This window comes from Lonchura striata, chromosome 12, assembly GCF_050655825.1.
Source record: "Lonchura striata isolate lonStrDom1 chromosome 12, ASM5065582v1, whole genome shotgun sequence".
NCBI lineage: Eukaryota > Metazoa > Chordata > Aves > Passeriformes > Estrildidae > Lonchura > Lonchura striata.
In genome coordinates, this window is record NC_140714.1 from 3,353,881 (window position 1) to 3,367,291 (window position 13,411).

General features: G+C 44.4%; 1 long non-coding RNA gene across 1 annotated transcript in view; it reads left to right on the forward strand.

The window, feature by feature from the left end:
• LOC146766223 (uncharacterized) overlaps positions 1-12,960 on the forward strand; it is a 29,174-nt gene extending 16,214 nt beyond the window's left edge. The window contains exon 3 of the long non-coding RNA XR_014958102.1: positions 8,918-12,960. This is a non-coding gene — a long non-coding RNA (uncharacterized LOC146766223). The remainder of the gene's footprint in view (positions 1-8,917) is intronic.
• The last annotated feature ends 451 nt before the right edge of the window (positions 12,961-13,411 follow it).

Genomic DNA, 13,411 nt, shown 5'->3' on the forward strand with positions numbered 1-13,411 from the left:
ACTGCTGGGCTCTGTTCACTCCTGGAACGAACCAGAGGAGTCTCTGCAGTTCTGCATCCATCCCAGGCTGTAAATTAGTCAGGACTGTGGGAATCCAGAGCTTCCCTCTGGATGCCCTGGCAGGTCTGGGACCCTGGCAGGGGTCAGGAACCCCCCTGGACAGAGCCCCCAGAGACACTGGCTGTGATCTCTGGCCATGGAAAAGAGTTTTCAATCTCACAGGATGAATTACAAGCTCTGAGTGTTTGATATCAGTAATAATTAAGTGAGGCACGGGTGCAAAAGTAAAATTTTAGGATTCTAGATGAGGGGTCCAAAGGGGACAAGATGGAGGAAATTGGGTGTGTCCTGTCCTTTTTCTCCTTCTTCATGCCCTCCATGTCTCACTGTGGTGTTGGCATTTTTCTGTTGGTTCAGGCTGGGGACACACTGTCCAACGTAGGTGACAGATATTGGCACGTTCTTGTAAATCCAGCCCAGGGAGTTTCTGGTATTGAATGTTTGTCACATCCCACTGAGGGCAGAGCCCCACACGCTGCCCTGCAGGACAGAGCTGGGCAGGGCAGCAGAACATGTGAGAGATAAACAGAATAAACAACCTGGAAACCAGCACAGACCAATGATGGCTTCTGCTTTGGCAGCGGGGCTGACAGACAGAGACTTTCTACAATCTCAGAATCATCAATAGCTCAGATTCTGACAAGGACAGGGAGGTGGTGGATCAAGTTTCAAGGTGAGATCCATCACGGAGAAGTTAAAGATGTGACACAAGCAGCACTGGGGGTATCTTGAGCCTCCTGGTGGCAACCAAACTTGCTTTAAAAGTTCTATAAACACAACTACACCAGGACCAGAGAGCATCTGCTTTAGAGGGAGACTGATGCTGAGCAGAATGGTGCCCTGGGCTGATATTTATTCCTCATTAAGGAACAATATTGATAAAATGAAGCCTTCCCCTCATCCCATACCGAGTTATGTGTCTGTTCCTCAAGCTTGCACACCTTTCCAGCATCCTTGGGGTGAATAAATAAATCTTACAAATGGTTACGTGTCTCCAATGACACCTCCTGAAAGGAAGCTGAACATAATAAATTCTTGTTAATCTTGATAGATGGGGGAAGGAAGGCAGGCAAGAGATAGCCAGGAAAAGCAGGAGCATTAGATATTTCCATTAACATGCCAGCCTGCCCTTGAAAGCTGATTAACACCAGCTCCTTAGAAAAAAATAATGGAGAAACTGCAGCCTCAGACGTGACCTTGCAGCACTGTGGCAGCTGCAGAAGGCAGAGAGTCCTCTGAAAGTGTTCTTTAATCTCCAGTTACAACATGAGTATTATTAACGTTTTAGAGGGCTCCAAAATTAGGAGACCATTTATTGTAAATGCAGGCGAACTTAACAGGAAGTGATGATGTTTGACTCAATTCAGAAGGCTGAATTATTTCTTTATTATAACTATGTTAAAATATATTAATATGCTATATAAAAGGAGGATATTAAAACTACATATTACTTTTTCTGACTAACACAACTTGTGACCCTCTCTTGAGAGTTTAGACACAGGTGGATTGGATTGGCCATCCGGCTCAAAGAATCTTCACTAGAATTTAATCAAGCACTTACTCCTGGTAAACAACTCTCTAAACACATTCTACATAAGAAAAACAAGGAGCAGAAATAAAAATGGTTTTCTCTTTCATTTTTCTCTGTGCACCTCTATGAAAAATCTTTAGAGGGAGAGAAACGTGCTTGCCACACCCACTGTCCCACCTCTGTCAGTGGAGAGGACTCACACTTGGGTTTGAGGTGTGCCTGAAAACAATGACACTTGTCTTTGACATGTGCCTGAAAACAATGACATATCCACTCCCAGCAAGGACCAGAGATCCCTGTCCACACCCCAGGCAGGACCTGCCCCCATCCTTCCACGAGTCTCACAGGGACATTTGGCACCCAGAGTGATGCTGGCCTAGGTGGCCCAAAGCAAACAAGGTGGTTATCATGCAGTTCCAGCTCCTGGAGGAGCCTGAATCCTCTCCTTTGGGCTGTTAATTCCACATAAGCTTCAGCACGCTGGCAAAGCTGGAAAGCTCTTGTTGCCTCTGAATAGAAACAGTTTTCTGCAGAACACAGGGCATTTTCATTTGGTAAATATCTGGAATATTTCAGGTCCTTTCACATTTAAACTACCCCTGCCTGGGGCACACACTGCATGGTGCTGTCCCTGCCACTTTCCTCCTCTTCCTCCCCGTCCAGAGAGATGGAGCAGCTCTGCTTCTCCTCGTGGACAGGAGAAAAACCCTCACGGGCTCCCCAAAGCCTGGAGCCAACTGGGAGCAGGGATTTGGGACAATCTCTGGGGCTCCCCAGAGCCTGGAGCCATCCCCAAGGATGTGGGGCAAAACTTCCCCACAGCCTGGAGCCATCCCCAAGGATTTGGGGAAATCCCTTTGGGCTCCCCACAGCCTGGAGCCATCCCCAAGGATTTGGAGCAAAACTTCCCCACAGCCTGGAACCATCCCCAGGGATCTGGGGCAACCCCTGGGGGCTCCTCACAGCTTGGAGCATACCCAAGGATGTGGGGCAAACCCTCCCCAAAGCCTGGAACCATCCCCAGGAATTTGGGGAAGTCCCTGGGGGCTCCCCAGAGCCTGGAGGCATCCTCAGGGATTTGGGGCAAACCTTCCCCAAAGCCTGGAACCATCCCCAGGGATCTGGGGCAACCCCTGGGGGCTCCCCAGAGCCTGGAGCAGGGATTTGGGGCACAGCCTCCCTGCACAGGTAGGGGCAGCCCTGGGAGCCGTGTCCTGGCTGGGCTGTGCTCCCTGCTCCAGGAGGAAAACCATCTGGATCCCACAGTTCACAACTGGGGCAGGCATTCCAGGGCAGCCAGGCTCCCACTGACTTTCACTTTGTTTTCTTTCAAACGGGCCCTGTTGCTGTCAGCTTCCCCACGACTCTCCTGCTTTAATTTACGTCCCATGCAAACTCCACTAACATTTTCCACTGGAAGGAGCCAAGGGCTGGCTTTTCCCCCTGCAGCATTTGGGGAAAACTGATTCTCAAAACAGGCCTGCAAAGAAAGAGGTTTGGATGATTTCTAGTCTGACCATTTTATATTTTCTAATTTACAATAAAAGCCACACTTCTTTCGGTTTTCAAGTTTTATTTGGGCTGCAACTATTGCTACCAAGCAACAGAGAAGGGTAAAATTGGAAGCTTTTAGAAATCACTCTTACATTTTTTCAGATCTCATTTAAGCTTCTGGTATTAGACATAGCTTAAGAGGAAATCAGCAGAACACATATAATGCTATATAGATAACATATATAACCATATTTAATATACTGATGGGGACACAAACCATCCTGACAAAAGAGTTGAGCACACATCTGTGTCCACATACATTTAATTTTCTGCTGTGAGGAAAGTTCACTCAGAATTTAGTAAGCCACGTCTGCAGATCAAGTCTATTCAGCATCTTACTGTTTTTAAAAATAATGTCCCTAAATGTCCCTGTAATTCCAGTTTTTCCCTAACATTATTGGCTTGGAAAATGCTGGCAGCTTTCTGTGACTGGAGTGGTCACAGCAGTATGGCAGATATTTGTCTCAGATTAAAAAAAAAAACAACAAGAAAAGCCACAAGAAGATTTTCATTGAGATTCACATTAGAGTTTAACATCAGAATGAACCTGTGCTATCCCAGAGTAACTGTGAGTCAAAAAAAGTTTCAAATTTCTGAAAAATGCTTGAAAGCATTCAAAAAAAGAGAGAGATTTTTAAGCATCAGACAGGGAATTTTAAAAATGACTGGAAAAAATCACATTGATGTTTTATGCTACCTCTAAGCATCACTAAACACCAGCTCTGGAGCTTGTCACAGACTCAGCTGAGAGGCACCACATTTGAAAGATCAGGCTCATGTCCAACCACAATTTTGTCTTTCTTTTAAGTAGATTAACTAACTTGCATGATATTTTTAAGATAAATCCCTGGATCCTCCCTCCACCCAATTGAAAACCATTCAGATTAACCTTTGGAGAATGAGACAAGAAATCAGATTAAGTATTATGAAAACGTGGCAAGTAGGGCTCCAGGGGTTCCTTTAAAATTCCTCGATGAATAAGACACGTAATGTGAGGTTTTGCAATTCCCAAGTGGAGGTTTATGAGTTCAAATTGCAATGTTTCCAAGAGCAGAAGGGAGGCAAGGCCTGCAAGATGTAATAATGTTTAGTAGATTGAATGATACAGTGAAAAAAAATACCCAGATTTGGAACAGATAATTCATTTTCATGTCACTGAAGAGCCCTAAAGAATCCCACAAGATCTTTTAAAAAATTGCCTGAGTGCCAGAAAACTTTGTGTTCTTTTTAACAAAATCAATTGATCTAATAATAGATGGAAAACTGCTCTGCCTTAGAAGATTTTCCACTCCAAACAAATGGCTTATTTGGACAATGATACAACATTCAGCCCCATCACCAGTAACTCCCCCACTGCAAAGAGCTCAGGAAGGAGAATGTGTGTATTTACACAAGTCCTACATGACCACTGATAACCAGATACAACCACAGATAACCACAATCCACGTAGTTTCTGCCTCCTGCTTTTCCACCCACCCAAAATACCCCAGCTAAGGGCAACCCCCATCCAACTGCTGCTATTGTTCCCTGGCAACACTGCTTTCTCCATTAAAAAAAAATCAGTCATATGGTGTTTTGTTGGGTTTTTTTTCCCCTTAGGGCAAGCCTAACCAGTTAATTATTAAGTAACTAAATGGCTTAACTGGTTAGGGGAAGGCTGAGCCATTCCCAGCTTGTTTGGTTCCCGAGGCTTTCCCAAGGAGCAGTGAGGAGATGCAGAGCTCCTCCCAGCAGGGATGGCACAGGAGGGGATGCCCAGAACTACTCCTGGCACCTGCTGCTGAGGGGATGTTGGAATCCGAGGTATTGATGATTCTGAGATTGTAGAAAGTCTCTGTCTGTCAGCCCCGCTGCCAAAGCAGAAGCCATAATTGGTCTGTGCTGGTTTCCAGGTTGTTTATTCTGTTTATCTCTCACATGTTCTGCTGCCCTGCCCAGCTCTGTCCTGCAGGGCAGCGTGTGGGGCTCTGCCCTCAGTGGGATGTGACAAACATTCAATACCAGAAACTCCCTGGGCTGCATTTACAAGAACGTGCCAATATCTGTCACCTACGTTGGACAGTGTGTCCCCAGCCTGAACCAACAGAAAAATGCCAACACCACAGTGAGACATGGAGGGCATGAAGAAGGAGAAAAAGGACAAGGCACACCCAATTTCCTCCAGCTTGTCCCCTTTGGACCCCTCAACTAGAATCCTAAAATTTGACTTTTGCACCTGTGCCACACTTAATTATTACTGATATCAAAAACTCAGAGCTGGTAATTCATCCTGTAAGATTGAAATCTCTTTTCCATGGCCAGAGATCACAGCCAGTGTCTCTGGGGGCTCTGTCCAGGGGGGTTCCTGACCCTGCCAGGGTCCCAGACCTGCCAGGGCAGCCAGAGGGAAGCTCTGGACTCCCACAAGGGGACAGCAGGGTCTGAGGTGTATTCCAGGTGGGATTCTGCCTGGCAGCAGCAGGGACCCTTGGAGCACCCCTGGAGGAGTCCTGGCAGGGAAACCTTTCAGATGTGCTGCTGCCAGCAGTGCTGCAGGTCCTGCAGGGCTCTGGCTCCTGTGGGATGTGCTGGGATGCCTGCTGAGATTGGGATAGGAGCTATTTTGGGCAAGGAAGCCCTGGCTGTTTACACAAGGAGCCAAACAGCTCCCTAAGGAAGGGCCTAAATGTAAACTCCTTTCTGTGAAATGTGAAAGCTAACTGTGAACTCACACAGCTGCCATCTCCCTGGGCAGCTCAGAACGCTTTGTCTTATTTAGGCATCCCAATGCCATCTGCAACCTGGATCTCTCTCTCAGCTCTCTGTTTGCAAGGTCGAAATTAAAAGTCAAACATGCAGACATCCAACTGCGCTGGACTAAATCAGCCCTGGAGCAGAAATGCACAGCCTGCTGCAGAAAGCATCCTGCTTCTTACAGCCCAGGGACAGTGCAACGCTGTCAGCAGCACAGAAAAGGTGCTGCTTGCCTTGGCGTGGGGTCAGCAGGAGACAAATGAGCTGGGCTGGGTATTGCAGCTCAGCACAGAGAAAACACAAAGGTTACCCGTGGTGGCTTGTTCCTGCAAGGACTCCTGAGCCCAGAGAGGACTCCTGGCTCTGAACCCCAAGGCTGGTTTATATAAACTCTGATGGTTTCTTCCCTCGCACTGCTGGTTCCAGAGACTGGTTTATTCTCACTAGGATTAAGGAGATAGCAAAAATAACAAGCTGCACTGTATGCTGCCTTTCAATTAAAGTGGCCTGACCCATAATGGAGATTCTACAGAATATTATTCAGATTCCCAGACAATAAATCTTAGAAGTGATTCCTGGCATATTGTTCCAGTCCAATAGCATCTCTCAAACATTTATACAGTGGTGTGTTTATACAGCCAGTTTTATTTGGAGCAGTGGTCTCTCTGGATTGATTGAAGGAGCTCAGAAAGCCTTGGAGCATGTCTGGGTTTGGATCCTCTCTAATTAATCAGTATTGAGAACAAATAAGCAAATCACCAGGAAAAAGAAATTGCTAACAGTCATTTTTCAAGTCAACAGAAATTCTCCTTCATAGAGATTTTTGTATAAGTCTGCAGTCAGCACTTACAGCCAGGGATTGCACCCCAGCTCCCACTTGGTGTAAGTACTGCATTACAGCTACAACAGTGGGTAATTTTTCAGTCCCTGCTAATCAACTCTTCTCCTTTCTCTTACTGTTCTGCTTTACAGGCACATACTTTTCACAGCATGAACTTTTCTAGTTACATCTATACACATATTCTTGCTAACATAGAAACTATTCCATGTGCTCCTGTAACCCACAGTGACATCCAGGTCCTGTTCCAGAGGTACAGGACCCGTGAGAGGTCTGAGAGAGGAACCCAAGCTCTGTGCTCACCCCTGTGCTGCTGGTGTTGAAAGCATTAATGACAATTTTTAGTGCTAGTTCGTGAAACTGGGTGTTTGCTGCAGAAGATACCCAGAAAAGTGCTGCCTGCACTACAATTTCTGCCTTTAACATCATCTGGGTCAACATTTTCTGAATGAAATTAGGGGTAAATTGATAAATGGATGAAGTGGAAAAACCAGACAAGCAATCTGGGGCTTCACCAATGAATTCTACTTAACAGCAAATTTGTTACATTAAGACCATATTGAACATTTTCAAGACATCCATTAGCTCTATATAAACGGCACAAGTTGATTTATGCCAATTATAATCACAGAGAAATGGATTCGAATACTTTGCAATACTGTATAAAAATGTTTTTCCTCAAAAGACAACAAGCTTTGCAAACTGGAACATGGGTTTCACCTGTCCTGCTGAAGTTTATGCATTACTGAGATTTTATCAGTCTAATTAGAGGCTTGATTCTGCATAATGATTATTGTGCTTCCCAAAGCCACCTGGTTTACATGAACAGGTTCAAAGCTCCCCAATTGCAGTGCTACAATTCAGCATTTGACCTGTAATGAACCAATTACCATTGAACAAACAGCACAAAATTTGTGTTTGTTTGGTTTTGTCAGCCTTTCTTTGGGTCATGTTGTTTAGGCACAATTTGCAGGGAAGAAAAGAACTGTTGGTAAAATGAATTCAAAGTGTTTCATGAGATGAATAGGATTTGTGTGACTTCTATTTACATCCATAAAACCTAAATTCCTCCTGCTGCAGACAGCTGGAATAGCCACCTCCTCTTTAGGTATATTGAAAAATACCTCAGGTAATCAGCTTAAATATTACAGAGACTATTAAGAGCCTGATCCAATGCCAGTAGAAAACCAAAGTGTCACATGCTATGTATTTGGAGTAGTCAGAATTGTAACACTAATGTACCTTATTTCCTTTGGAGAAGCCACAGACAACCCCAAAAGAGCAGAACAAACCAAATCCTTAGGCAGCAATTTTTGGGAGAGGAGGAACACCGAACTTTTCTTTTCATCTGAAAAATCAGATCAGTCACTTTATTCCCACATGGAAACACAACCTCCCCACTATGTTTCATGTCACAAAAATGCTAACTGCTCACGGGGGAAATATTAGATCAATGCTCAAAAACAGCTGGGAAGGACCAGAGGAAACATTGCACAGGCTCTGCAAGCACTTTGTGGAATATTTAGTTGGCACTTTTCTGGAGAGTTTGGGAGCATTTTCTGATATTTCTGAAGGCATGCTGGGAAAATGCTATGGGAAAATAGCAGTCAAGTAGGAGAGCCATATGAAAAAAATCAACAAAAAATAATAATGAAAGAAGTTGATTTGTCCCTCAGATAAATCAGTGCTAGGGCAGAAATACTCTGTGTGCAGCAGGATTTCTTGCTAGGGAAGCACCAGGCTAAGCTGGGTTGTTTCTAGACTCAGTTCTCTTCATTGCTACTCCCAGCAAGATGAGAGACACACCAATGTCTCCACACCTTTTAAGAAATCTGACAGTCTCACACCTTCCTCCTTCTTGGCTTATCATTAATTTTATCCAGCCTTTGTGAATTTTCAAGAAGGCAGGCACTGTTTTAACAGAAACAGCCTGCTCTGGATTGTGCAGAACTGAGTGTCACTTCAGCAATTTATATTCACTCGAGTTGCAGCTCCCTCCTTAAATACTTTTCTTCTCCACCATTATTTTAAGGATTATACCCCTCTCCCTTCGTCCTGCTCCCTGTGGAGCACTTTCCCAACTCAGCACCTGCCTCCACCTCTCTCTACTGTTCTATTTCAAAGCTTTCTCTGTAGTTTCATAACTTTCAAAGGTATGTACAGCACACCTCAGCCTGCTCTGCTCTCCTTTTTTTTTCCAGGTCACTTTGCTGATGCCCTGCTGTGCAGAAACCTCAGTTTGGGAGCAGACAGAGCCCCTGCCCTCGTGAGAGACCGAGAGGCAGAACAACTGCAAAATGCCACCAGCAGCGTGCAGACACAGATTGAGCATTAACATGCACCAGCCAAGGCCCCAGAAGGGTGGATATTCCAGGAAGGAGCCAACCCCTTGAGCAATAGAACAGGCCTGCCAAGGACAGCCAAGTAAAACCAGATGCGGTGGCTTGGAAAGGCACCGAGTGGGAATTGCACTGGTTGGCAGTGTGAGATGAGCAGAAAGGGAGGAGACAGGGAAATGAGAGGAGAAATGAAAGGAGAAACAAGAGAAGAGCAACTGGGAGAGCTGACATGGGCAGCGTGTTTGGCAAAACATGAGATTATGAATAATAGTGTTTTACTGGGTATAAAAAACCACCTATGACCTTGCCATTACTAATTGCAATTTTACCATTACTAATTGCAGTTTTACCATCACTATTTGCAGTTTCCCCGTTACTATTTGCAGTTGCCATTGCCCCCCTTTCTCAATCTATTTGTCACAATAAACTCCTGGTACTTGCACGTGTGCAAACTTCACACAGCAGAGGTCAATGCGGTGCTTTTATAAAATAACTGAGGCTAATGCTAAGGGAATGGCAAATGTACAACAAAAACAAATCTCAGCAACTTGAAAGAGCTTTGCATGCCTCCTGCCATAATTCCCAACACCAGCTCAGTACACTAACCTTTGCCTTTAGAATAGCTGTAGTCAGATAAATCATTTAACTCTACCATCAAGGTTGTTACCTTTGGCTTTTTCCATTACTTTCTATCTTGTTATTCAATGACTTAAATCACTCACTAGAGCCTACTTCATCAAGCTTCAATAATCTATAAAACAACTATTTTTGCCATGGCTTTTTGATGATTTTTCACCAGTCAGACTAGTTTTCTTTACAAACATTATTGAATTTCTCTTTACATTAAGCGGGGGGAAGCCCACCATGGATAAAAAAAAAACATTGGAAGGCATGAAGTCATTGCAGAATAAAAAAAAATATATATCTCTAGGTAATATCTGCCTTCAGAACCAAATAATTTAGTCTTCAGAGGCTGGGTTAAAGGGACAGGCTTTGGAGTTTGAGCTCCTGGGGGCTGCAGCAGCACACCTCCACTCTGACTGCCAAAACCAGAGGCGCAGCAAGCAGGGCCTTACATAAACACGTCTGGGGGAGGCACAGGCAGCCCTCCCTCCCCTCGTGTCTCTCAGCTACAGCCCTGATGATCCAGCAGCAGACTGGGCAGGAAATGCAGCTCCCAGCCCCAAAATGCAGCTGTTTAAATAGCAGATGTCAGGGAGGTCCTGCAGCAGTGCTGGAGGATGCTGGGGACAGCCACAGCTGGCACTGGGGCTGTGCTGGCCTCCAGAGCTGTCCCTGCCTCCCTGGCACAAAGTTCCTTTACAAAAAACAATGAAGAAATAAGGAGCTGGAAGCTGCCTATATCAAGACATTTAAACCACAAAAAAAAAAAAGGCTAAGAGTGAAATAGGTATGAGAGCTATTTCACAAAGGGGGAAAAAGAATAAGAAAATAAAAAGGAAGAAGAAAGGAGCTGGAAGCTGACTAGATCAAGATATTTGAAACACAAAAAAAAAGGCTAAAAGTGAAATGGTTATGAAAGCTACACAAAATGTTTTTCATTAGAGGGAGATAGGTCTGGAGATGAACGTTTAGGGATGTCAGTGGGGTGGGTGTGGAGCAGTGTCCTGTGCAGTAGGACTGTCCTCAGTCCTCACACAAATAATAAATAAATAAAGCAGCCCTTGAGGGGAGGCCTTGGGGGTCTCTGAACCCCCTCAGCCATGACCCTAAAGAAATTCAGAGCTTCCTGAGGACTCATGCAAAGAGGAACAGTCTTCATACCTCTAGGTATGGTCAGGTTTTTGATTTTTAAGAGAAAAAAACACAAAACATCCTCATGTGAAAAAAAAAAAGTACCTTTTGTCTCTGAAGAGCAAAGCCAGGCATGTTCAGTAGCTGGGATGTCCCTTCTGCTCTAAACTGAGCGTCTGTGGCTCCAAATACACACAGCTCCCACCGTGCTGAATTCAGGTAAATATTGGTGCATATTGATGAGGAAAGCAATGGCCTGACCTGGTACAACCTCACAAAGCCCTGTTCCACCTCTCAACCCACGGCTTCAGTTTATCCCAACACCCTTAGCTACCAGAAATGAAGAAACAACTCTGAAATCTGTGCTCACCAACTACTAGAACTTCCTCTTTAAAGACTTGTTTTAAAGCAATATAAACTGCACAGAAGATCCAAGAATTGAAAGGCTGCCTAAAGCCACCACCGTTTTCCAAAACAATTCAACTATCAGAAAAAGAAAAAAAAAATACAGCCAAAAACTCCATTAGGATCAAATTAGAGGTGTTTGAGCCCAGAATCCTGCCTAAGAGCAGTCAGCTGGGGATCCTCATCTTCCACAGATAATGGCAGGGGCTGTTTGCAGGGATTCTCTCCAGCTCCTGGCAAAAAGTGATTTAGAAACTTCTGGAGACAGAGGTCAGTACCAAGAGCTGGGTTTATTGCCCCAAGATGCCCCATGGCCTACCTGAACCCACAGGGTTCAGTGCAGACACTCTGGGGTCTGCATCATCCTGCTGTGACACTCATCAGGAAAAACCAGCACCCCCCAGTCTTTTATTCTTTTCTATCTTTGGGCACACCTGACCCAAAAATTCAGAATTTGTACTAAACAGCCTGGGCTTTCCATAAGGCTTCTGTTTTTGAACTGACATGTTTTAAAAAGGGATTTTTTCCTTAGTTTATACAAATGTAAACAGAGCTGTAAATACATAAGCAGGATGACTGCTTACCTTAGGAATGGTGGATGATCCCAAAAGCCTGCTTGTCAAATACACCTCGTGCAAGTATTAAGAGCTGTTTATTTTGGAAACTGAACAAAAGCATCCTGAGATAAAGCAGCGTTGCTGATGTGGAAAAACCAGAACATTCCACATCCTTCACAGTCATCCTGCCAGTATGAAAAGTGAATCTATTTCCATCCCTGTCCTTGAAAACAGAAATAGTTTTGGTGGGTTTTTTTCATGTTTCAACAGAGGAAGGTTGTATCTAAAAAGACTTGAGGGAATGTTTATGTGCGAGCAGACAGGGATAAATAGAGCTTCACCTCTTTTTCATGGGGCCAGACTGTCAATTAAGGGCAATGAGATTTGTCAGCTCAGTACAATCCCAAACACACCTCCTCGTGGGGAGCACTGCCTGAGCAAGTGCCACCTGACAGCTCTGCAGCACCCACAGGCACGGAGGAGTGGAAAATGGGAGAGGATGCTCAGCAATTTGTGTTCACTCAGCTCTCTCCACCCTCTGAGATGTGGGCTGGCCCCCACCAGGGCTGAACTCATCCTCCAAACCCCTCCAGAATGTGCCTCTAAATTGTGGCTTGTGTTTTATGTCCCACCCATCAGTTACAGCCTGGATTTAAACATTATCATTACTTACAACGTGCAAGATGTGTTAAAAGGGAGGAGGCATATATGATGCCAGTTCTCTTGCTCTAAATTGTTTAAATAAGGGAGGAAAAGACAAGAAATTATATAGTGCAAAATGCGGTGTCTACATCAGAATTTGATACCTACTGCATGGGTTTGTAGTGCTGGGGACAGCCAAAGATGCAGCATTCGTGGCCCTATAAACTGGGCACCAAAACCTTTCTGGGATGCAGCTCCCAGTGAAATTTGGAATCCCTGTGTCATTTCCAGCAGTGGTCAGGTCTGGGCCTCAGCCTTGTTCTCAAATCCCAGACTTGCTCAGAGTAAGCAACTTCTCACCAAAACTGGCTCCAGTGTCCAGAGAAGAAGAGCTCAGGAAAAGCAGAATTCAATTCTTAGCACTTCAGATAAAGATTTGCTGAATTACAACAAGCACTTCTATTACATTAAGCCCAGACTTCAAACATGGCTAACTCTCCCATATCACAAAGTGGACTGTTGATAATAAAATGTACAATAAATAACTTTAAGAGTCAGATATTGTAGTGGTGAATAATGTAACTATTCAAAAGTCAACATGGCTGGCTGATCAAATTTCCTAAAAAAACCCAGAAAGAAGAGCATTATTTTATATTTTTCTCTATCCATATTAATACAAGAATGCATACTTAGAGCCAAAATTCTTGTGGCTCTTTCCTCTTGACTATTCCTAAATAAAATAGAAACTCTTCTATTCCATTAGCTGTGTTCAGGGACCAGGAGAAGGAAGCCAGTTATGAAACAGGCTCAGATGTTGCCAGTCCTTCAAGTTTGTCTGAAGACAGCAACATTTCTGAGGCACTGAAGTGGCTCTTAAGCAGCAACACAAAAATACCTCTGGAATGTCAGGAAAGGATGCTCAAGTGCTGTCTTTCACTTCTTGTTTAGATGTATTTTTCTGAAATAGAGGGATTTGGTATGGATTTACATGCAGCTT